We start from the raw sequence: 25,319 nt of genomic DNA, 5'->3' as shown, positions 1-25,319 counted from the left end.
ACATAATGACATTATTCATGCAAATAATTAAAAATATGCTTCCTGAAAACAAATTATAATAATGGAATAAAATGTCATTATTGTGGCTTCTTGACAACCCATTAGGCTTGGTTTTAGGCACTCAAGTCTTGGAGATTATCATAAAGAAGGAAAACAAAATGAAGGCATGATATTAATGTTATTGATGCCAAAATGGAGACTGAGAACAGTACAGCAATGGGCAGGATCATGGTGATGACCAGGCAACATTTTTATGGCCCCTCTTTACTGTACAATTATCTACTGTACAATTATTGTTAAAAAGAAGATAGCTTATTTTATTGTTGCCAATTTCACATCTCAAAGGACCTCTCACATAAAAAGGTTGTGGTTATTAAAACACTGATGTTATTCTAGAGCACAGCAGAGAAAAAAATAATTCACCTGAGTTCTCACAGGTTCTCTCTTGCCACCCCACAAAAATGTAATTACTACCCATCAGAGAGCACAGAGAGAGTTTGGTTATGGAATTTGCAGATGTCTGCAAACTTTCCCAGTAAGAGAAAGACGAGGCAATGATGGGAATTAAGTTCCTCTCAGGGAAAAATATGGCTAACCCTGTTGAATTAACATGGTTAACAACATATACAGCAGAGCACTTAGTTCAGTGCTGGTCCCCATTAATGAATAGTATTTATAACAGTGATAATATTGGCTAGGAGGCTAAGTGAGCAGTAGAAATGAAACCATCACCAAATAGATCCTACTTGCGCCTCACCGCCAAATTCTCTAAAGAATATTTTGTCTACAGAAGAATTAGAATCTCACCCAAATCCCTTATAATTTGGGGCGCTAATTCAGAGGAAAAAAGCAAAAATTAACACGCATGAGTTGCAATTAAACCAAACAAAAAATGGAAGATATATCCATTGAAAAGACATAGGGATACTGTTATCAGCAGAATAAGTTGCAATGGTGGATGGAGAAAAGCAAAATTGCATCAGTTCAAAAGAAAGTTGCTTTGCTAGAAAACAGAAAGCAAATGCTTGGTGGAGTTTGCTCAATGAGGCATCAAAGCTTCCATCGCTGCTTGGAAGCCCAGGTCCTTCTGTTGCTAATCCAAAAACACATCAAACCTATACCCTTAACTTGATGCTATATTAATAAGGCCCTGTCTTGGGGCATCTCAGTGATAATATATCATGTGTCGTAAGTGTAGTGTTTTTGCAAAGCCATGGCTTGCACGTAGTTCACATGAAGTACTGCAATTTTAAAGCAGCATGTTTTACAAAGCAAAACCAAAAGTAATTTAAATACCTTTCATATTCTCTCTTTCAGAAGGACCACCTATAAACCCACAACTGGGATTTTCGATGTCCATCAAACACACATCTACCAAAGACTCCAAATTTGTCCAGGAAGGGAAGATATAGGCCATGACCATCTGGAATGAAGAGGGAACAGTTTGCACGTTCTCAATATTCCTGGAATCAGGAATATTTTAATTTCCCAAGTGCTTAATAAAGAACTATAAGCTGGGCTTCCCTGGTGGCGCAGTGGTTGAGAGTCCTCCTGCCGATGCAGGGGACACGGGTTCGTGCCCCGGTTCGGGAAGATCCCACATGCCATGGAGCAGCTGGGCCCGTGAGCCATGGCCGCTGAGCCTGCGCGTCCGGAGCCTGTGCTCCGCAACGGGAGAGGCCACAGCAGTGAGAGGCCCGCGTACCCCCAAAAAAATAAAAAAAATAACTATAAGCTGAATCTTTTTCAGAACTGGAAAGCCTACATTTACACCACAGAAATTCACGAGTCATAAGAGTAAAACTTTGGAACCTTGGATAAAACTGCAGTGTTATTGATGGTAGCACACTCAAATTCAGAAACAAGGATATCTTCCTCCTAGAAGTTACCTCTAACCAAAAATTATTATGCATGGAATCTTCCCTGAAAAGAAAATTACTCCCTATAAAATATAAGGTCTTCCCCTACTCCTTACAAGACTAATTGCCCTCTGTATTTTAAGAAAACCAATTTTAAGATCATCTAGAAATTAAAAAACGCAAGAGAAAAAAGATACACGTTTGCCTTTCTTCTTATTGGGCATTATTTCTAGTTGCCACAAGAAGAAAAAATGACTTTGTTATTGTTAGTATGTAGCAAGAAGAATCAATAACCCTAAGCCCGCATAAAAGTCATCAGCCTTGATCACGTTCCAGCTTTGCGGCCCTCCTGGTAGAGGAAGAGGAATTTTACTCTTTCTACTCCCTGTATTTTCTGTAGTCTATCTGCAGAGCTACGGTGACAAAATCTGTGATGACCAGGACCAATGAATAGATCTTTGTCATGATCACCTCCTAAAGAGGGGAAGAAAGGGATGTCGTGTTACATGCTGGACAGCGGGTTGAGGACGAGGATGAGAACCGCACGAGAGAATGGACCAAGTGACCAAGACTGACAGGGACATAGCAGAACCATTAAGGTTTAAGTCAGACATCAGGAGCCCAGCAAGAGCAAATCCATGGACGGGGCCCCTTTCTCCTAGCGCAAGGTGGAGCGAATGGGACTCTTCTGCTCTAAGCCTACAGGCCAAAAAGTGTACTTGAGCAGGAGACGCATGGGCTGAAGCACACCCGGTTCCCCAGGGCCTGGGACCAGCGGAAATACAGCAGGGAGCAGAGACCACCATTCAGAAGGGGTACCAGTCAGGCCTATGCTGTGGGGTTAGGGCCACGAACGGGGATGGAGAAACCCTGGGCAGTCATAGGATTCAGGGAGAAGGGTGTGGGCGGCATTTGACCATCATGGATGTAGAAAAACGCTGCAGACTAGAGGAGGGTCTTGAGTGTCTAATGCATCCACAGGCAGGCACAAGGCCAAGTCCACCCACCGTAAAATGTGCTGGGAAGCAGAGAGGCGGGGAGAGCCACTGGCCTGCCCTCCTCTAATTAGTCGGGGCAAAGGAGCATCAAAGCCCACAGTCAGCAGCTTGTCTTTGCCTGCACCGCGAATGGAGCCAAAGCAGGAGCACGAGCTGATACGTTTGGATTTATGTGACAAAACTACACAGGCCACTTAATTAAGCCTTGGCCATTTGCCTGCAAGCGGGGTGGTGTCAATCTACAAACAGCGGTTTTTGCTAATTGGCGTGCTGACCCAGAGCGACGTGCCCCCAGAGTGGGATGCCCCAGGAGGAGCAGAGTGTGCACTTAGCCCAAGCAGCTCTTCTCTTTCCTATAAACATGTAACTCCTTTCCAAACTACCAGAATAAATATTTACTGTCAGCCCTGATTGAATGCACTTGGAGAGAGTCTTCTTTCAAATAAACAAAAACTTGATCTCATTCACTCCCAGCTTCTCTCTTTCCTCCAAGGATACATTTAGCGCTGAGTTTGGGGAACCTGGATTGGACAAACGCAGATACTTCCTTAAAGTCACCAAATCCCTTTGATAAAAATACTGTTTTTGGAAACTACAAATATAATAACAATCACCCAAATTCCCATCAATCGAATGAATAAATATAGCATTGTCTTATATACTTTTAGACTTGTCCTTCTATATGTGTGCTTTAAAAAATAAATGAGTCGTAGAGCCACATGACCTCCCCTTGAAAACGAAGACAACGTTCCAGGTGAAGGTAAATCCCTTTGTCTCTACCCTGGTCCCACTCCTTTCCCTATTTCCAGAGGAAGGCACTGTATGCCTTAACAACAGGTCTTCCAAAATTATCTGTAAGCCCTTGAATTTAAGCAAATGCAAACCCAGATTTGGTCATACTACAGCCAAACTGCCTCAAACTTCTCACCTTGTCCCTCTCTGCCTCAACTTTTTATTTCCTCCTAAAATTATTATCCTCACTTATTTTATTGACCATAGAAGTTCCTTTTGTTCTGCGTACACGACAGCACAACGGTTGCAACACCCCAGTTACAATGATAAGCATCGTTTCTCTGCATCATCCTTGCTTTAATCAAACAGTCTTTCAAGGCTTCCCTCCACTTGGCGTGAACGTCCATCTTCCCCCAAAAACACTCATCAAAATGTTTTCTATGAAAAAAATGCCCATGTCCTTTATGACCCCTGTGATGGCATGAGAGACGTTTATAGGCATATCACACTGCAAGGACCGAGGCACAATCGCTGGGTGCAGGAAAGGAATCACATAGGTAATGGCATCTTGAAATTGACATGACATGAATTCATGCCATGGCTCATTAAATATGTATAGATTTTTGAGATCACAAAAAGCAGACACTCACCTCTGAGGTATGATAGTCAAGACATCGGCACCACTGAGAATATTTCTTCAGCTGCCCTGGAACTAAGGCTGTGGCCAGCTTGAATTTTTCACCATCAGTCACTCAAAGACATTTCTTAATGTGAAAAAAATGTACATATGTCATCTAAGAAGACAGCAATTAGATTAGTAAGCTGGCACAGAGTGTGACTCTGAGATAATAGACAGAAACACTAGCTATGCTGAGATGAGAAGAAGAAAGGCAGGTTACTTGGAGCCCGTGGCTTGGGAAGGAAGCCAAATCTCAGGCACCAGAGCAAGGATGGAGATGAGAGGCAGCTGTGGGCCCCCGGGGCTGCACGGGGGTGGCTGAGCCGCGCTGCAAAGGCTCTTGAATTAAAGAGTGAGGCTCCTGCCCCCTTGACCCCGGGGAAAGGAGACGTATAGCCAGAGGAAGACTAGTATGCAGCAAACTACCTGGGCGTTCTCCAAATGAGTCGTCCCCACGGCTTCTCCATGGGGCCAGCAGTAAATGCTCACATCTGTCTAACTTGCCTTGAGAGTGGAGCTACTGATGTAAATAAGCCACCAGGCTCCTTTCCTCCTTTTGACAGCGAGTATCGCCATCAGAGGCTGCAATTTTGGTCTCCGTCAAGGACCTTCTGGTGGCAAGTGAAGAGAAAACACTTCAGGACAGTTTAAGATATAAGAGGAATTGGTTAGAGATGATACAGACTATTCCTCAGGACCTAAAGCCAGGCATGCTTCACTCATGCCTATGTACCGTATGTTAGGGTGAATGATAGAACGGTGCCAAGAGTCAATCATGTTTCACCTTTAAACGTGGTAATTTCATAAGGTACAGTATGTATACGTTTTCTTCTCTTCCTGCCCTCCCCTTCCATCTTCCCCTGACCCAAGCCTCTCTTGAAGATTATAATATCCCCTTTGAAGAGAAAACATCCAACAGTTAGTCACCACATCTGAGTTCCAAATACTTGGGTGAGATCATCTTACTGGCATAGTTTCAATCCTGCAGTCAGGGGCTGAGATTAGAGACCGCAAACATGGTTGTCAGCTGCTACTTTTTTAGTAAGATGTGTGTGTGTGTGTGCGCCTGTGTGCATACATGTGCATGGGTGTGTGGAGGGGAGGGAGGAGCCACCAGAGTCAGTGCTCCGAGAAAGAGTGATGGTGGATTGGAACACCACACTGGGGTCAATTTTAGAGCACTTAGTACTAACACCCAGTGCACTTAGTATCAAACACCTAGACCCTGAAAGGAAGCGAATAAAACTTAACTCAATGATGAAGATGATGCTTCAGTTCAGTTACTACACCACTGACCCACGGGATGGCTGCAAGCAACCTTCTGTTTGGCCGTTATCACCCAAACACCACCCAAGAAGCTCCATGCTTACAGGACAAAATCCAGATTCCTAAGCCTGCTGTGTGAGGCCCCACTTGGCCTGACTCCACTCCCACCTCTAGCCCATCTCCCATCACCCCCAAATTAACACTCATCTGTTTGCCCGTCTGGACTCATTTTCCTCGGTCACAGCTCCTGAATCTCAGGGCCACTGATTCCATTTTCCCAGGAAATGCCTTCTTCCTCTTCATCAGCTCTGCAAATTCGACTTCTTCAAAATGACTTTCAATCCCACTCTCCTCCGTGAAGCCACGTCTCACCCATAGAGTAGTGACAACGATGCCTAGTTCATAAAGGTGACGTGGGCAGACAGCAAGGTAACATACACAAAGTACAGTATCTGGTAGTTAGTACTATTCTCTATTATCAATATTATCTAATAATAGTGTTAATATTTTTCTCTCATTATTTCCTTTCCCACACGCTTCTCCATTTTCCAGCATCTTAAAGCTCTCCCTGGCTTTGATTCCACTGTATACTCCCTGGCATTGTCACCCAGCTATTTTATACCTTCTCAGAAGTCTGTGTTCTCCTGAAGAACAGACCCCTGCATCGTGCTTCTCATTTCCTAGCACTGGGTGAGTTAGAGTAGGCGCTTGATGGAATGGATACCTATTAAATTGCTTGGAGAATGAGTGCAAAAAAAAAAAAAGAAAGAAAGAAAAGAAAAGCAGTGAAAAATACATAATTTTGGAATACCAGATTCTACACATTTTACATGAAGAAAACACTAAAGGGTAAATGAGACAAATTCCTAATGGTAGCAGGAAATTTCACATAAGTAGCAGCAGAAGTAGAGAATGTTGTAATTTATTTTCAAATAGCATCTTTTGTTCAAAGCATTGCCAGACATTTGCTGAAAAGAGTTAGCGGTACCAAGGGCAGATGACTCAATGAAATATTTTAGACACATTTTATAATGGGGGTGAGACTCTCCTGAGACATCTTTTGAGACCCAGCAAACGATCAGTAGGCGAGAAACCAGCAGTGTGGGAAATTCAGAGTATAAAACAAGCCTCACAGTTTAACCAGACAACATGGTCAGTGCAAGGCTGAGGGGAGCTTATTGTAACTCAACGTCTAGGTGACTTGAAGTGATGATAAGCTGAGATCCCAGGAAGCAGCCTGAGTCTATCAGGGTTACTACCATGGATGAATGCCTTCTTTCTGGGGCTCCAGGAAATTAGAATTGATTTAAGTTTCAGGGATAATGTTCTGTAAGAAATCCAAGGGGCAAATTCTTTCTGGATAAATCCCCACACAGGCAACATCTACACAGGTCACTAACAAAAGACGCATTTAGTGAATTCATCTGGGAAAATATTAACGCTTGAACTATTTGTATTAGTATTGTAAAAGACTGAACTACTTATTCGGTTCTGAATTCCCTATTCTTGATTGCAAGAAAGTAGTAACAAGAGATTCATTTTCTAACCACCAATGGCCCCTCATCTTTCTGGAAATATTAATCAACTAAACTATGAGCAAGGAAAAGAAGGAAGAGAAACAAGAAACTTTCCTGAATATTTGCATTCAGCAGAGTGAGATTTATGCATGAGATGCAAATTGCTATGCGGTATTTACACATCTAAGGAAAAACAAATCTTGAACGTAAATGTTTAGAGGGCATATTATTTTTAAATATGAAAGTGGCAAAAATTTATTAGAGTGTTTGCAACTCCTACTCTGTTAAAGAGACATTCAAATGAGTTTTTAAAAGCACTTTTGTCAGAATTACAGAAACTATACCAACAAGGCATCTGAAAAACTAGAAAGCACAAAGTGTCTGGCTGCTTGTACTTCTGCAAATCCTTTAGAACAATTAGTTGCATTTTCAAGTGATTTCAGGACCAGTCCTCTCTCTATAAACATTTTGCTATTGATTAAATATCAAACATGTAACACACACCCACTACTTATTTTCAAGCCCTTATTCTTTCTGTTGGAATTTAAATAAATAGAGCGCTGTCTTACCTGGCTATTTTGGTTTGATCTCTTTCATAGACAATTTAAAAAAAAAAAAAAGAGGAGAAACAAGTCGAGGAAATGGAGATCCGTTGGCTCTAATTCTCTGGGTCGGGTCACCAATAGTTTATTTGGGAAATTATGCCAAGTACCAAACTTTGTGCTATGCCAGGCAGGGTTTACCTACAGACAACAGGATTATCGTTATGCTTAGCACTTATGATGCTAGGTCTCTGTTCTAAGTGTTTTACATATAACTTTATTTAATTCTCACCACAGTCATATCAGATACTATTACAGTAGACCCCTCCACCTTATCCACAGGGAGAGTTACTCTCCCAGATCCCCAGGGGATGCCTGAAACCTTGGCTAGTACCGAACCCTATATATACTACGTTTTTTCTGTGCATACATACATACGTACATCTGTACGATAAAGATTAATTTATAAATTAGGCACAGTAAGAGAATATCTGAATTGCCAGCATTACTACCCTTCACTTTGGGGCCATTATTAAGTAAAATACAGGTGACTTGAACCCAAGAACTGCAATGCCGAGACACTTGATCTGATAACACGGGCAGCCACTAAGTGACTCAGGGGCCGGACACACTGAACAAAGGAATGATTCCTGTTCTGGTCAGGACAGCGCTGGACAGTGTGAGGTTTCATCAGGCTGCTCAGAACGGTTCGAAATTTAAAACTTATGACTGCAGGTAACGGAAACCTTGAATAAGAGAGACAACTGTATTATGGTTGTCGTACAGATGAGGAAATCGAGGCTCTGGAAGGTAATAAGATCTCCGGGCTCTGATGCAAGCAATACAGCACGATGAAGAGCAACGCCAGCAGTTGAGATTGAAGGGGAACGCCTAAAATGCTATCACGGCACCCAGGAGAGAAAGATGCACCCCTGCTATCACGGCACCCAGGAGAGAAAGATGCACCCCTGAAGATCCCACACAGGTTGGTCATTAAGTCCAAAGGCCAGGCGCTGTGCTAAGCACTTTGTATATTACTCTCTCATTTAACCTTCCTAACAGCCAAGTTAGGAAATGGGGATCCTGGGCTGTTCAAGGTCACAGTTAGAAGTTGTTGGAGCAGGATTGAAACCCAAGTCCTCTGACTCCAGGCCCACATCTTTAACCAGAATTCCTTCCCAAATTATTTTCTTTCAGATTAAAACAAAGTGTCCCAACTTTATATATATATATATATATATATATATATATATATATATATATATATATATATATATATATATACTTTTTTTTTTTTGCGGTACGCGGGCCTCTCGCTGTTGAGGCCTCTCCCGTTGCGGAGCCCAGGCTCCGGACGCGCAGGCTCAGCGGCCATGGCTCACGGGCCCAGCTGCTCTGCGGCATGTGGGATCTTCCCGGACCGGGGCATGAACCCGCGTCCCCTGCATCGGCAGGCGGACTCTCGACCACTGCGCCACCAGGGAAGGCCAATTTTAACCATTTTTAAGTGTACAATCCAGCGCCATTCACATAGTTGTGCAATCCTCCCCACCATCCATCCACAGCACTTTTTCATCTTCCCACACTGGAACTCTGTCCCTGTTAAACAATAACTCCCCATGCCCTCTCCAGCCCCGGGCATCTACTATTCCACTTTATGAATTTGACTCTAGGACCTCATGAAAGTGGAATCACAGTATTTGTCCTTTTGTGACTGGCTTATCACACTTAGGATAATGACCTCAAGGTTCATCCATGTTGTAGCAAGAGTCAGAATTTCCTTCCTTTTTAAGGCTGAACCGTATTCCACTGTAAGGATAGACCACATTTTGCTCCTTATTCCTCAGTGGATGTCTTGTGACCTTTTGTAACCTCTTCTTCTTGCCCCTCTTTTTTCTCCAGGACACTGATCTGTTTTCTGTGCCAATAGATTAGTTTGTATTTTCTAGAATTTTGTATGTAATTGGAATTATGCTTTTTTTGGTTGACTTCTTTTGCTCAGCGTAATTATTTTGACAGTCATCCATGTTATAGCGTGTATTAATAGTTCATTCCTGGGCTTCCCTGGTGGTGCAGTGGTTGAGGGTCCGCCTGCCGATGCAGGGGACACAGGTTCGTGCCCCGGTCCGGGAAGATCCCACATGCCGCGGAGCGGCTGGGCCCGTGAGCCATGGCCGCTGAGCCTGCGCGTCCGGAGCCTGTGCTCCGCAACGGGAGAGGCCGCAACAGCGAGAGGCCCGCGTACCACACACACACAAAAAACACATCAGTGAAATATACTCCAAGGACGACAGAATAGAACCTGATCCAGAAGGAAAGGACAAATACTCATCAGCCAGTGTGTAAACGTGGAATGTGTTTTCTAGAGAAACTGCAGGGAGTACTGTAAATTAGAATACTGCATCTGTGAAATACATCTTCCCATTTCATAGATAAGTAAAAGTCTTGTTTTAAGGTTTTCATAACTTACAGTGTTGCATCGTCCCTAAGTGCCCTGGGAACATCACGGAAACAAGCCGTGGGTTTATCTCGTCACTGGACATTCCTCAGCGTATTCACAGATCTCTGCCCCGGTCGGTAAGAAGCAGTTCAGCAATCCACAGTATTCCTAAATACCTTTTGTAACCAGGAGGCTGGAACATGCTGACAACACCAAAGCCCAGGGAGACGGGCCCATGAGGCCATCTCTCATAGGCCTTGACCCCGAGTCAGGGGCTGCGTGTTTGCTTTATTGAACAGCCTGGGGTGATGGTGCCGCTAAACAAACACGCCAGGCTCGCTCTCTCTCTGAAAAAGAGCGTTCTCCCCCAGCCTGGAATGTGGAAGGCAAACATGGTCCCATCTTTCCCAGCTAATGAGGATTCCTGGAATGTGTGAGCGGGGCAGCTTGCCGCCGAGGACTGTGTTTGGGGAGACATCCCCCCTGCAATTAAAGGAACTCTGAGATCATCAGAAGACAGGACTGTGACGGCGCCAGCAAAAGGAGCAACAGAGGGGCGGCATAAAGCAATGCCCACCGAGTGGACGTGACTTGCTTTTTCAAACTCTAAGAAAATTACCTATGAGGCTTTAGCTACATAAAATTGTAATCGGTTCAAAGCGACAAAAGTGCTCCATATTTCACAGTGCCGCTTCATCAGGCTGGTTGTTCCAACATAAACTCCTTGCCATTGGAAGGCGAAGATTGCCACTCTGTAAGGACATGAACTGCTATGGGGACCCCGAATGTTGTGCAGTTAGGCCCCCTCCCCTACCTCACGTGCCCCTCTACACGACACAAGACTTCGATTCTGCCTCTCAGCTTTCCTTTTCCTGATGCATAAGAGTGAATTGAGTGTACGACGTACACCCATCTGTCCAGCCGCTGGAGTGTTCCTTTTCTGGAAATGGCATGAGACCCAGACAGCTGGACGTCCTTGCCCTTGTGGGCCTTATGCCCCAGGGGACCTGGCAACCACCAGGCACATCTGGGCATCAGGAGGTGGAAGTGCAGCAGCCTGTGCTTCCACTTCTGTCTCCATGTGTATCCAGCTCTGAATCTCGCTGCAGGGCGGTGGTGAAATGCTCACAATGGTTTAAATGTCAGCGAAATCCAAGGCGTCTCCAGAAATGGAATTCTGTGGAGCATCTCCTCAGAAACTGGGCTAAATGTTGCCCTGAGAAACCAGAGCAGTCCCACCCCGTGGAGCCAGGAGGAAGCATGGTGTGAAGGTGCTCTGGTGCTGGCTCAAGGGTTAGGAATGCAACTTTGACAAGACCCGCTGGGAGGCGAGCTCCAAATTACCTGACATACCTTGGTCGCAACAGGAGCGGTGAAAGAAACAGTCTTCTGAATGGATTACAGCTTCGTGCTGTGTAAACACACAACAAAGTAGTGTGCTTTAGTAGTTTTAATTAAAAATAACATTCATTGTTTTTCATTACTATAGCAATGCATGCTTGAGAAAAGAAAGATAAGCCAAATTTCTTTAAAAAATTAAAAAGCATCCACTATCTCATCACACACAGATGGCTCCTGAGAATGCTTTGCGCACATTTATTTCCAAACCCCCCTCTGCCTAGATATGTTCATCTATTTTTCACACAAATAGACTCCCATCGTCACTTTCCTTTGTACCTCCTTCTTCTTTTAATAATAGATCACAAACCAATTTCCATGTCATAAAAAATTTTTGTAGAATATCATTTTAACAATAATTTATTTTGCTATTATTTAATGGCAATGTATTTTATTTCATTCTTTTTTCTATTACAAGGTGATGTTTCATTTTTAATTTCAATAAGCTCCTGGTTATTTTCTCAAATACCTTTCTTGGTTTTGTTTATTCAGTGTATTTCCTGGGTAACTGGCATGAGTTCAGCTCTGGGGAGATAAGGATGAAGAGAACAGGCACGCTCCCCCGCCAACCCCAAAGAAACGTAGGGTCTGAAGGAAGAGGCACACATCAGGCAAGCATTTAAAAGTTAACTCCTAACTAAAGATAAAACTATGAAGTTTTATCTAGACACCAGTAAGTGTCTTGGAGGAAAAAGAGAGCAGGCAACAGGTGAGAATAGTGATATTCGACTGGAGGCCTTGATGAGGCAACCGTGCGATGTGAGGAGGGGACATTTATGTAGGGGACAGTGCACACGAGGCACCAGGGTGAGTAGGTGGGGAACAGAAGACAGGACTCTGCGAGGACCAGGCATGGAAGAGGATGCACAGCCAGGCTGTGCCGAGGAGATGCAAGCTGACTGCGGGTGCGGCGGGGGGAGCCCTGAGTTCACACAAGAGACAGTATGAGTCAGGGCTTGGAGATGACTTGGGCATCCTTGAGGGGCGGGGACAACGGTGACAACAGAGGTGTGCATGAGATGCCAGTGGCTTGGCCTGGAGAGGAAGGAGAGGAGCTTTTTTTCTGTTTCTACTATGGGATCTTTGCAAAACATTCAGAAAATACTGAAAATAAAAACAAAAGTAAGCATCACCTCTGCTTCCACTATCTGAAGAAAATCTCTGACCTATTTTTGCAACCCTTTCCAGAGTACGTTATGCCTGTGTTTACATATAAGTGGTTTATTGTTTTTATAATAAAATGAGATCATCTCTGTATTATACGTGTGTTGTATAATACGTTTTCTGCCTACTATATCATTAATATATTTCTATATTGATAAATATACAATTAATCAATCTAGAAATTTCCATGTTGATACATTTATTAATTTAATACAAAGTAATAAAATATGGCTATAAAAATGTCCTTAAGCAGACCACGATTAATGAACAGTAATGATGTTTCCCTTTTCGTATAAACAGTATACCTTCGTAACCACTGCTTAGATCAAGAAACAGAATATTAGCAGATTTCAGATCTTCCTCTTGTCGTTTTTCCACCACTATCATCTCTCTCCTCTTCAAAGATAACTACTAATACCCTGGATTAATTTTGACTGCTTTTGAACTTTATGAGACATACAGTGAGTTTTTAATGTATAATAGTAGTATTATATAATAACATAATAATTTTATTATAATAATTAAAATGTTTAAGTATGTTATTAATGTGTTTATCTAATTGTGTTTAATGATAATGTATTTTAATTCTATGGACAGTGTATTCTTTTGCCTGACTTCTCTCACCAAATTTTACAATTTTGAGATTCATTTATGTTATCACATGTAACTGCAGTTTGCTCATTTTTCTTGTGCTATAGTATTCTATTGCATAGATGCATCTTTTTATATATTGATGATTATTTTCTTAGCATAAATTTGAAGAAGTGGGATTGAAAGGCCAAAACCAAATATTAAGACATTTGCTAGGCATTTCCAGTTATTCTCCAGAAAAGATACACTAATGTATTCTTCCACCAACCATGCAGGAGTGGGCCTGATTCTCATCCCATGGCCAACATTGGGTATTGACTTTATTCTTTAAATTTTTTCCAGCCTGATAGACAACTAAAACATTTATTGTTGTGTAACTCCTTTCAAATCACACTTTGTTAGGAATTTGCACAATATGTTTTTTAAAAACTATTCTGTAGCCTTTTCCCTTTAACAATATATCATGAACATTTTCCTGTGGTCTAAGTCAACAACTATGCCATCATCTTTAATTAATACATAATAATCTATAATAGAGATATACCTAAATTTACATCCTGAGAGTTCACTATGTGAAAGGCATTGTTTTGGGTTTGTTCGTTTGTTTTTAATGAATTCATTGTCATAGGTCTTTTAATTCTCATGGCAATTCTATGAATCAAGGTCTATTATTATGCACATTTTAACAGCAAGGAAACTAGGGCACAGAGAGATTATGTAATAATTTGCCTAAGACTAAACAGCTAGAAAGGTTTGGAACCAAAATTTGAAACTGGGCTGTTCTGGTTCCAGCAGCCATGATTTTAATACCCTAAATCCTGACTCTTTAAAGTAATGATCACACTTTCCTCTCCTTCAGAACAAAAGGTGTGGTTTATTTCCACTGCACCTTTGTAGCCTCTTGTAGATGGTAATTGTCCAATAAATCCACTAATGAAATGCCCTATAAATGAGTGAAACAAAAGTTAATCACTGCTTGATTTCAAAATGTGCTAGTTTTGTTTCCTACAACATTCACACAGATAACTGTTGTTTTCTATAAACGAATTCATGAACTCACTTTCATTTTACTTCTTAAGCTTTATACCACAAATGTTTATGGGTCCAAAGAACAGAAATTCCAGTATGTTTCTAGACGTCAAATTCTACAGGACAAATTCCTCCTCAGGTAAGAGGAGTTACCAATTTCACTGGCAAATCACGTGTTTGGGTTTGCTGCTTCCCTCACTGCAAAAAGTGTGGAGTGGCCAGTTCTAGATGGTAAAGTAGATGAGCTGATGCGTTGTCCAGAAAATTTCAGAATAACTTCTTGGCAGTTTTTCCAGAATTACTAGACAACTGACTTCCTCCTCCACATGTGTCTGGCTTTGGAAAGTGACATAAAGAGAGAAGATAAGAGAAAGGATCAATGACTTCATTAGGTTTATTGAACATCTGAGAAAAGTGAAAAGATGTCTGTAAAAATGACCAACCCAATGCAACTGTTTACTATGGGTTAAAAACAGTGTGTTCGGCCAACCTCTTTCCACACAGCAGTAACATAAAATGCTGTTTTCCAAAGCCAGTGCTTTTCCCTGCTCAACCCAATAGCTGTCACATGATTAATGTGCTGGTGTCTTATTAACTGCTCTGTTACAGAAGCTGTCCAATTCACAGCAACCCTCACCGGAGAGACCTTTTTGTTAAAAACCTAGTTGAAATCACGCTGTTCCGACTGCAGGCTACTGCACCTTTCTCCAAAGCATCATAAAGAGCAAAGAATTATTGTTTCCAGTAATCCAGGCCATAAATCAACCCAGTCTGAGGATGGAAAAAAAAATCATGAGTGTTTCCTTCATTCACATTCAAAAACCTATCCGTATAACAGCATATCTTGGAAAACGACGGAGGACCTGTGGGTGCCTCTGTGTGTGTGTGTGTGTGTGTGTGTGTGCGTGTGTGTGTGTGTGTGTGTGTGTGTGTGTGTGTGTGTGGCGAACAAGAGGTGAGAGCAATGGGAAGATTCGGGGAACGTGAAGGACAAAAGAAAGTTCAGCGCTAGTTAAATAATTCCAAAGGCTTTGATCTCATCAGGCCCTTCCTGGCTGGAACAATATTTTAAGATTGTTAAAAACAGCCACCTTATCTGTTGGGCTCTATCTCCCACTGCTTCACTTATCTGGGCCCAGCTGTTTGAGGAAAATGCGATGTGGCATGACCTTGATTTCCCAGGACCTGACCTTAATATCTAATCAGCTGTACGTCTCAGCGAAGCCATCTAGAGATGTCACCTAGGCCCCCCTGGCAGCCAGTGGTTGAAACGATGTTTACTTCTTCTCCTCTTTGAGACATCTTCCAGCCCTACCCAGCAATCCTGCCCTGCTAATCTGTGCACTGGGTCCTCACGGGTGGCGGGGTACTTGAAAATCTTGGATGCCCTTTCAGTTGAAAATAATTTGGATACCTTTAGGTCAGTCGTAAAAAATGATCTGAGTTCCTCCTGAGACTTCTGAGGGGAAACTTCAATTTGGATGAAGAAAAGCATTAACCACTCATGGCTGCTGTAGTGTTTATAAAACACAAACCCTTCTCACCTGTAACAGCCAGTTTGAAAGTCGTACAATCCAAAGCAGTAAATACACACACACACACACACACACACACACACACACACAAGCATGCATGCATGTGCACACACAGGAATACACACACACACATTCACACACGTGCACACAATACATGCACACGCGCACACACACACGCGAACTCTAAATATTACTCTTAAATAGTTTTTTTAGAAACGTCCAAAGGTGGCTTAGTGACCCCACATTGAAGTCTTAAAATTCCAGAATGATCTAAGGAGATGTCAGAGTTATTAAAGTACCATTATATTAAAAGTGACATAAAAGGACCTGGCGTTTTTTCTCTCTTGACAACCTTGGAATCATATTTGCTTTGTTGACAAAGCAATAGTTTCCTGCCAGCCTGGCGGGCTGTTGTCTCCCTGGTTTTGACACTGTCACCAAGAATAAGTGTCCCACCGTCATGACAACACTGTCGCCCACATCTCAGACCCAGGCAAGAAGGAGCCCTGATCCCTCTCTTTTCCTGTTACTATTCACGCTCATTTACATGGTCAGCTACAATCATACAGAATGCTCATCGATTCATTCTTGAGGATGCTCGTTTTCTACACAATAAGTTGTAATGTTGCCTCTGAACTTGAGACAGAAAACTAAGGGGAGTGCCAAGACACCATCAGCCCTCCTCACCTCTGGTCTCCCCATGAAGCTGGGGTTGGGGGATGAGGGGGGCACCGTGTGTCTGCTGGGGCCTCCATGGGAAGATGGCCGTCCTAGCAAAGGGCTCTCTGGACCGGAGTCTCTCCTCTACCTGCACGGCCCCATCCCCAGGCCACACACCTCTCTCCATGGATCTGTGCTTCTGGTGCTGTCATTTGTAGTCGGGGACTACAATCCTCTCTGTGACAGAGTCCCTGACCCCCTGCCCTTGGTGAAGACAGCCTTGCGAATGGGGAGACACTGGGCGCCTGTGGCTGACCCCCAGGGGGTGCCTCGCCAGGGCTGAGCGGGGCTTCTGGAAGCTGCAGGACTCCCGGCCCCAGGACCCCAGGCTGGGTCCGTTGCTGCCCCCGCCCACCGGGCAGCTTAGGCAGTTATGGTTTTGGCTCCTCCTGAGGCCGTGGCAGCTCCAAAAATCCCTGATCAGGTTTCCATCAGCCCCGAACTGGTTTCCCTGCACGGCTCACAGGTCAGGCTCCACCGAGGTGACTCTGGAGGCTACAGGGAATGCCCCCCTGCAGCCCTGAGTGCCTGAGCACCAGCCAGGGGGAGACGCCCAACGAGACCCACGTACACTGGACTTCTTGGCTTTATGGGAGATGCCTGTAGTTTCTGTTCTGCTTTCGGAGTCTAGGCCTTGCACCTAGAACCGCGGTCCACTCTAGTCGCCAACCAAAGACTCGGGATGCTTGCCCCCTGCTTGCTGTGTTGGTTGCCACTTTCCAAGAGCTTCTACACACCTGTGATTTGAGGCCTGGTTTTTAACTGAAGTTGCCCTCCCTCCTGCCTTTCTCACAGGCCCCCTCTCACATGTTTCCCTGTAAAGCAAATCTCTCTCCCCAGTGATGAAGCAAAGACCCAGCCAGGTGGGAGGATTGCTTTTGTGTTGAAATCTCAGTCAGTGAAGAATTTTTAATAGGTTTAGCGGCTGGTCTTCAAAACCCTTCTAAGGTCTGACAAGGCCTCCACATCTGAGGGAAACAGCTCTGTGGGATCAGATGCTGACCTATGACATCTCTTATCTGGGCAGACATAACACACCCAGGAGAGCAGCTAAGCCTGTCCTCACAGGCTGACAGCGCCTAGCAGGCTCCAGTACCTGCTTCCAGAGGAGTGGTACCTAGAACGAAGTGGGCCATTATCAGAAGGGTAGACCTTCCAAATAGATGCTGAGCTTCAAGGTTAAAATGTCAAATTGCAGAAAGATGTGTCCCACTGGAAGGGACAGGAACAGGCGCCGCCGCCCGGTGAGAGATAAATCAGATCCAGAGACGGTCCCCCCATGCACTAGAACCATGATGGAAGGATCGGAGTCAGCGTCGCATCCTGGAAGACTGTGTGCAGAGCCCTGTAGCTGCTCCAGGGAGCTCGCTGTCCCGCTGTGACTTTGCATGAATCTCTGGCTCTGGCTGTGCACGGGGTGTCACATGCACTATAATTAGATTTTGGAAATGCAGACAGTGAGAGGGAAATGGTGTAATTAAGGTAACCTATCAGATGCCCAGCCTCATCCTCTAGAAAGGAGCTGATGTGCACAGCACGCCGGTTTCACACACCACCCTTCAAGGGCAGGGACGTCAGTGTGGTCATTGCGAGAATTCCAAAGCCACTCTGGAAGGGAGCCTCTTTTCCACACCAAAGTCAAGGTGACGAGTTTGTTAGCGGAGAGGACACATCGAGAGACATGCCAGCAATGTAAGGGTGGCGGGCAGGGCACTCAGAAACTTGATTTTGCATTTGGGCCACACGATCCTGTTTTCGGAGAGAGAGCTCAAGGGAAGGGAGAGCAAAGCAAAGGACAATTCACCATAAACTCGAGCTGGCGGGGGGATCTCGCTTGCATAGTCAAGCCAGCAGGAGATGCAGGGCTTCTGGAAGCTGATTCGGCCAAGGTGAGCTGTGATACAGCAAGGGTCTTGAACTTTTACCCGAGCATTTGCTTCTCACACCAGGAGGCTAGCTTTTCACCTTCATTTCTGAGAGCGAGAATAGGAATCAAGTAACTGGAAGCAGAACCACTAGGTCTGTGTTCTGCCCGCCTGTGACTCAGGTCCAGGGAGGTGTCTGAGTTCAAATCCCAGGTCCTCCTCATGTGAGCTGTGTTATTTCAGTCAAGTTACTTAACTTCTCTGTGCTAGGCTATTGTAGTCGAGACCCCCAGTTGGTCCTGTCTCCCTTTCTCCACCTCCCTGGCTAGGGCTCCCTCTCACTGACCCTGGGCTTGGCCACGGCCAATGGTACAGTAACAAGAGCGACACCAAGGGGGGAAAGTGGTGGGGGGATGGGGATGGTGGTAGGATGAATTGGGAGATTGGGATTGACATATACACTAATATGTATAAAATAGATAACTACTAAGAACCTGCTGTATAAAAAACCAAATAAAATAAAACTCAAAAATTAAAAAAAAAGAGTTGACACAGCTGAGACGTGAAAAGCTTCCTCTCTCACTGCCCTGTATGCCTCCTGCCACGCCACTAGAAGATGCGGATGAGGCCCGGCCTCCCTGCCTCCACCCTGGGCAGGTGCAGGAGGCCATCCTGACCAGACTGCAGAGCACGGCCTCCCCAGAGCTGCCCAGCTGGGTCACAGAATCATGGGCTCAATCAACAGCCCCTGTTTGAAGCAACTACATTTGGGGAGGTTTGTTATACAGCAACCATAACTGACATAGTTCCTAAGCCTCGAAGTCGTCATTGCTAAAATGGGGACAATGCAAGTACGATCGCTACCCCCTCATCCACGATTTTGATTTCTACGGTTTCAGTTACCAGGGGTCAACTGAGGTCTGCAAATATTAAATTAAAAATTCCCAGAGTAAATCATTTGTAGGTTTTAAATTGTGTGCCTTTCTAAGGAGCCTGATGAAACATGTTCTTTCCATCCTACTCAACACATGACATCCCTCCGTCCGGCACATCCCGCCTTGTTAGTCACTCAGCAGCCCTCAGTCATCAGATGGGCTGCTGAGCTATCACAGTGCTGGTGTTCAGGTGACACTATTTACTTAATAATGGCCCCAAAGCGCCAGTGGAGTGATGCTGGCCATTCGGATACACCAAAGAGAAGCTGTAAAGTGCTTCCTTTAAGGGAAAAGGTGAAAGTTCTATACTTCACAAGGAAAGAAACAAAATCATATGCTGAGGTTGCTAAGGTCTACAGTCAGAATGAATCTTCTATCCATGCCATGGCTTCAGGCATCCACTGGGGTCTTGGAGGGGATCCCCTGCCATAAGGGGGGCTTACCCTCTGAGGGCGGTTGTGAGGGTTAGCAGGGTCAGCTCTCACCGACAACGTGCATTGTGTCCACTACAGTTTAAAAAGAAAAAGTAACCACCCCTTTTTCTAAATTTTTAAGACAACTTCTTGGTGCTTAAGAAACACCAGCTCTAACATTTAAAAAATTTGTCAGAGCAAAGAAAGTCCCAGCAGCAGGACCTTTTAGCATCATTTCTCCGGTCCTCTCCTCTCCAGTGAAAACAGAGTGACTTCCTAGCATCCAAGGTGAGCGTTTGGGACAAGATGTATACACCTCCTCCAAAACTGAAACTCGACTGTAAGAAAGTCTCATGGTATTTATTGGTGCATGTTATTTATTGGTGCACCTGGTATTGGTGCACCTGCATCTGCTTACCCAAAATACAGACTCTCCTCAAACATGCCGAAGAGGAGACCACCAGCGCCTCAATTTTATTAGCCATAACCCAGCTCTGAGCAGGCTGGGGAAACCAAACATTTATTCTGATGAGATGGACCTCAGATGAACCCTGGAAAAGGAGGTGATAGAGGGATAATCAACAGAAAACCCCCTCCTGGGCTCATTAGTGAATGGCACTGGGGGGGTCTTGAAGTGTGCCGTGTTTAGGTCTCTAAAAAGCAGGGAAGAAAAACACTCAAAGGGCTGACTCACTTATGTACACACCGGGCTCTTGAGTGTATGATGAGGTCAGACTCTGCCCCTTTACTCATCCTCACAAGCCCTCCACTCTGTATCCCAAACCACTACAAGGTGCTGGGATCAGTTTAGCCCCAGAATGAGTAAGAGGCAGGGTTTGAACTCAGACTTTCTGACTCTAAAGTCAGAATTCTCTCCTCTCTTCCAAGATAGGGAGAAAGAGAAACCAGAAAGTGTTTTGATTAAATGGAGGGAGAAATAGTAGCAAACACAGGGGCCTCTTGAGGCAAAGCCTTTAATACTGGTAGGGCGAGGTGAGGGGGGAGAGAGAGAGAGAAGGGAGAGAGAGAGAGAAGGGAGAGAGAGTTTAGATCAAAAGAAGGAGAAGATCGAGTTCAGTTCCTGACATTCACTGAGAACACAGGAAACAGAATCTAAAGCAGAACAACAAAGAACTGACATAATTGCCAGGATGAAGCTTAGGCTGTGGGGATTATCTTTTTGGTATTAAAAGAAGCTGATAAATTTCCACCACACCCCCTCCCTTCCCCAGGGATTATTACAAGAGCCATTGGTAAGATCTGTTATTTTACGGAAAAGTGGGTTTTTGAACATATTGGTCAGGTTGTAGGGCTAAATCTCTCGAGTGTGTGACTTGAACTTCTGTAGGGATGGCATTCTTATTCATTCAGGAAGCATTTACTAAACACTTGCTAAGTGCACAATATGGGGTAATTCCAGAAAAAGTCAAAACCGTGCTTCCGAGGTCTTTGCAAGGTTGGGAAGGTGAGGGCACAAAAGTGAGTCACAGCAGTGAGTGAGTGCCCCTGAATGCACAGTCAGCAGAGCAGACCTGGGGCTTCGGAGAGCACAGGGCAGGGAGGAGGGTGTGGGCAGCATGTCTGGGAGGCTTCCTGCAGGAGGAGGGCCTGGGAGAGGCTGGGGCAGGGAGCCGGAGCCCCCAGGGTGAGGAGGCCTCGTCCCCTGGAACGAGATGTCCTGTTACCAGGTCACTAGACCCTCACGTGACAGCTGAGAGGTTAGGCTTTAAGAGGCCGCAGTGGAGAACCGCTGACAGCATCAGTGCCATCCTGCAGAGAAAGACCCAGGTATCTGCCGGGTTGTGTGAACCAACTACAGTGTGGCAGTGAGAAGAATTAGGTTGGTTACCTATGAAAAGAACTGCTTATTTTCCTTGTCTCATAATAAAAGTCATTTTTAGAAAATCCAGTGCCCTGTCTTTTAAGATTCTAAGTAATTTGGAATTAGGGTGGCTAGATTTAGCAGATAGAAATAAGACGCCAGTTAAGTTCGAATTTCAGATAGGTTGAGTAATGTTTTGGTTTACGTATGTCCCAAGTATCGCCAGGTATTCTGGTTTTGGCCTGGGAACTCTACTTGGAAGGAGTAAAGAGTATCAGGCATCATTCAAGTACTTGTGGGACGATGCCTTGCATTTCCGAGGACACAGCACGGAGAGGCCAGTGGTGCCTCGGTGCTCACAGCAGCTGTGGGCCTAAAAAGAATTTTCTGTTCTTTCTTGTATCCATCACATTTACAGCGACCTTCTCTTTGAAGGAATCAAATACATTTTCAGAGTAAAGAATATTTCTGCACTGGCAGGAAGCAATTATCTAATAAATGGTAATGCATTTGATTTAAATCAAATGTTAGTATATTGCATTTTTCTAAAAGGAGAAACACACTGAAGGAAAACTTTTTGAAGAGTCAGGATGCAAAGCCCTGGAGGAGGTTCCATGGAGTAGTTGGGAAGTCCCAACAGCCCCGTCTGGGAGCTCTGGGTGGAATCCTCCGGGCACAGAAGGACAGACGGTGCATTCCTCTCCGCCCAAATCTCCTGAGGAGGAAGCTGGAGCCGGTGTCGTCTGACCCAGAATCAGCAGGGTTAGAGCAGAATTTATGAACGACTTTAGGATGCAGCATTGAGATGGAAGATTTCGAACTGGAGAATTAATTTTCTCTCCCTCCTGAGTAAAGCAGCTCTCTGCCTAAAGCCAAGAATCTTTACAGAATCGAAGTACTGAATGGAAACAATCCCGTCAGCACTGCATGACCCTAATAATTCCGACCATGTTATGCCACATTTTGCAGTGGCCTAAATTAAACAGAAGAGATTCCACGTGATGCGGTCGTCCCGAGAACAAGGCTGAAGCTCTGCCAGCGGACCCGTATTCCCTGGGGGAAACACGGGGCGTTCTCTCTTAGAAGCTAATCAGAATAGAAGGGCACTTGGATTTTGTGCTAAGAACTGTTTACTGGGTTTAAGTATTTTAGGTGATAAAATAGCTAGGAACAAGCCTCCAAGAAACAGAAAATCTGGATTCGATAAGAACACGTGTTTATTCAAATGTAATCTGAACAATTAGAACCCTGTAAATATTTCAAACTGGAACTCCTGCAAAATTAAAAAATTCTCATGAGATTTTATGTTTTCTAGTAAGTATCCCTCTTACTCAATCACAGTTAGAAAATGCTATGCATCTGTACATGATCCCAGAGGAATATTTTTAAAGTAGAAGATTTTAAGAGAAAACAATGTAATCCTAATAAAAATAAAAAACCTTCCTTTTCAAACACCTTTTGATTTTACGAGAAGGGTTTGTTCTCATAATACCTGTGTAAGACCACTATGTTTTCTTCGAATATATAATTAATACTTTATTTGCCTACAACTCTTAAGTCTTACTTTTTAAAACTGCCAATTGTTAAAACAGAGCTCGTAGATAGAAGCTAAGGAAAGATAATCTCTATAAAATACAAATGAACCTAGGCCTCAACCTAGATAAGACTAGCACAAACATTGAACAAAGACACAAGATGAATTAGGCCCAAGATGAATTTTTTAAAATAAATCACTAAGTCCAAAGCACTGGGTCTGTCAGCATTAAAAACAACAATAAAAATATTGATAAGAAATAGCCTTCAACTTTATATACTGTGGAAAACTTAGAATGAAATTGAAATAAAATATTCTTCAAAACAGAACTCTTATAAAAAATGGGAGGAGGGCTTCCCTGGTGGCGCAGTGGTTGAGAGTCCGCCTGCCGATGCAGGGGACGCGGGTTCGTGCCCCGGTCCGGGAGGATCCCACATGCCGCGGAGCAGCTGGGCCCGTGAGCCATGGCCGCTGAGCCTGCGCGTCCGGAGCCTGTGCTCCGTAACGGGAGAGGCCACAGCAGTGAGAGGCCCGCGTACCACAAAAAAAAAAAAAAAAATGGGAGGAACATCAACAGATTTCCTACACTGATATTCTATGAAACACTTTGAAAAATATTAATAAAAATGTTACAATGTAGAGGTCCACGGCCCAACAATTTTAGGGAAAGCTCTGTGTGTTGTTTGAAATATTTTCTTATTAGAGGCTCTGAGAAGTTCTGCAACAAAGAATCATGTTTGATTGTATTTAATCCTTCATTTTCAAAACTTACTTGCGCATAGGACACCATTTCTTCCCGCATATCTATCAACAAGCTAAAGAATATTTCTCAGGAATTACTAATTTGAGAAACAGTCCCTGATTTAAAGAGATCAGGCTCTCTGCATTTATCACCCAAAGTTTCAGAAGAACAAAGAGCTGTTGAAAAAAATTCACTGAGATATTAACTCATGCTGTTAGTCAAAAGCATGCCATCCATTTTTTCACAACATTGGTACTATTCCAGCTTCCTGGTCTCCCAGCTCTTGGGAGAGACCCTCCCATTTCCATTGGAAATCTGGTCCCCAGAACTTCCAGCAGGGGGCTGTGTCTGCCTAGTGCTGACCGAGAAGGCCTTGAAGCCAGTTCAAGGTTAAGAGGACTCAACAACTAACAAGCTAGAAATGGCATCTGGGCTATTAGGACACAGCATTACAAAAGTATGATCACGGTTCAAGAACGTTGCCAGGAGAGAAATTTGTGCTCAGAATTTTATTATTAGGCTTTATCATGTGTCCATTTTCAAATATAGCTAAGAGAGCCCAAAGGGGAAGAAATAAAAACCAAGGAGTATTTTTATAAACTAATAATCAAGTTATGACTGATACTGAAAAAAATTTAAAAGACTTAAAATTTCCCTACGTGGTTAGCAACTCATGTATGCTAATTTTCTCGCAAAAATAATGCAGAAAAACCAAAATGTGAAAATACAATTGAAAATGAATGGCAGGATTTCCCTGGTGGTGCAATGGTTAAGAATCCACCTGCCAATGCAGGGGACACAGGTTCAATCCCTGGTCCGGGAAGATCCCACATGCCAAGGAGCAACTAAGCCTGTGTGCCACAACTACTGAGACTGCGCACCTAGAGCCCGTGAGCCACAACTACTGAGCCCATGTGCCACAACTACTGAAGTCCGAGAGCCTAGAGCCCGTGCTCCGCAACAAGAGAAGCCACCGCAATGAGAAGCCCGCGCACTGCAACGAAGAGTAGCCCCCGCTCGATGGAACTAGAGAAAGCCTGCGTGCAGCAACGAAGACCCAACGCAGCCAAAAATAAATAAATTAAATAACTAAATTTTTTTTAAAAAAGAAAATGAATGGCTATAAGTTATTCCTACTGAGATGAAGGACAAATGTAACTCTTCAAGGAAAATCTCTGCGAAGGAGGGAAGCACCATGTCTTGGCAAAGTGTATATTGGTGAAGTTCACGTCCATAATCTGGATTACTTTCTTTTAAACCCCTTTTCCCATATCTCCCTCTATACCCTCTCCTAAAAAAAAAAATGTTTTTTAAATACTTACAAATTGTTGTAAAGAGATAAAAATATATGGTTCAAAGGGAAAGCAGTATCACTTTAGCCAGAATGGTTGGAAAGATGACAAATAAAGTAGCCGGACAAGAAGGTCAAAAATGCAAATAGACTGAATGGGCACCCAAAACATTGCACTTTTGCTTTAGTCTCAGGAGAGGGTGGCTGCTTGGAGGGGGACCGATTCCCACTGGGAAAGAAATCTGCA

At 44.0% G+C, this 25,319-nt stretch overlaps 1 long non-coding RNA gene across 1 annotated transcript in view; it reads right to left on the bottom strand.

Annotated features, from left to right (window-relative positions):
* Positions 1 to 1,412: 1,412 nt before the first annotated feature.
* Positions 1,413 to 25,319, bottom strand: part of LOC307195440 — a 200,558-nt gene continuing 176,651 nt past the window's right edge. The window contains exon 4 of the long non-coding RNA XR_013830839.1: positions 1,413 to 1,423. This is a non-coding gene — a long non-coding RNA (uncharacterized lncRNA). The remainder of the gene's footprint in view (positions 1,424 to 25,319) is intronic.

The sequence above is a fragment of the Stenella coeruleoalba genome (assembly GCF_951394435.1).
Source record: "Stenella coeruleoalba genome assembly, chromosome: 12".
NCBI classification, from domain to species: domain Eukaryota; kingdom Metazoa; phylum Chordata; class Mammalia; order Artiodactyla; family Delphinidae; genus Stenella; species Stenella coeruleoalba.
Note: the sequence above shows the minus strand (reverse complement) of the source record. Positions and strands in the feature narration are given on the sequence as shown.